Source organism: Hippocampus comes, unplaced genomic scaffold (assembly GCF_001891065.2).
Source record: "Hippocampus comes isolate QL1 unplaced genomic scaffold, H_comes_QL1_v1.1 C16584064, whole genome shotgun sequence".
Classification (NCBI taxonomy): domain Eukaryota; kingdom Metazoa; phylum Chordata; class Actinopteri; order Syngnathiformes; family Syngnathidae; genus Hippocampus; species Hippocampus comes.
Window position 1 is genome coordinate 1 of NW_017834658.1, and position 564 is coordinate 564.

Consider the following 564-nt stretch of genomic DNA (forward strand, 5'->3'; position numbering starts at 1 on the left):
GGTTCCACCTCTTCTGTTGCATCTGGGAAGGAAATGCACGCAGACATCACTGCAATTGCACACAGTAACTCGCATCCCAGCGATGGCCGCCGCAACGCAACCCAGGATGGACTACACTTGACATGACAGGACTGACCGCTTGAAGACTTTCTGTTCGCATAGTGCAGCGCTGCAATCTCCTCATTGGTTGTCTTCAGCCAAACGGCCAGACTGGGGTGATCAACACTGAAAGACAAATGGAAGAATATGATTCATATTGGTGTGTGCATACTGATCCACAACTCCCCAAAACCTCAATTTTAAAAAGAGTCAAACAATTGCGCCTGATCTCAAAAATTCTCTTCACCGCTATTCAGCAGACCAGGCAAAGCCAACATGTAACATGCGCGCACGTACCTTCGATCAGGCGCGAGTGCATGCGGCAGCAGAGGGATGACAGTGTTGCTGAGGCACTCGCACAGAGGACAAAGAAACTCTCCGTTCTCCACATCGTAGCTGGTGTGGCCTCGCAAGCGCTGCTGCCGCCTCTGCTCCTTCAACTGCACTGCCTCAAAGTACCTGAAC

General features: G+C 51.2%; 1 long non-coding RNA gene across 1 annotated transcript; it reads right to left on the reverse strand.

Annotated features, from left to right (window-relative positions):
• On the reverse strand, positions 1-556 carry LOC109508758 (uncharacterized). Its single transcript, XR_002166764.1, has 3 exons — positions 397-556; positions 137-225; positions 1-22 (listed from the first exon to the last, which is right to left on the reverse strand). It is a non-coding gene; the product is annotated as an uncharacterized LOC109508758 (long non-coding RNA).
• Between the last annotated feature and the right edge of the window lie 8 nt (positions 557-564).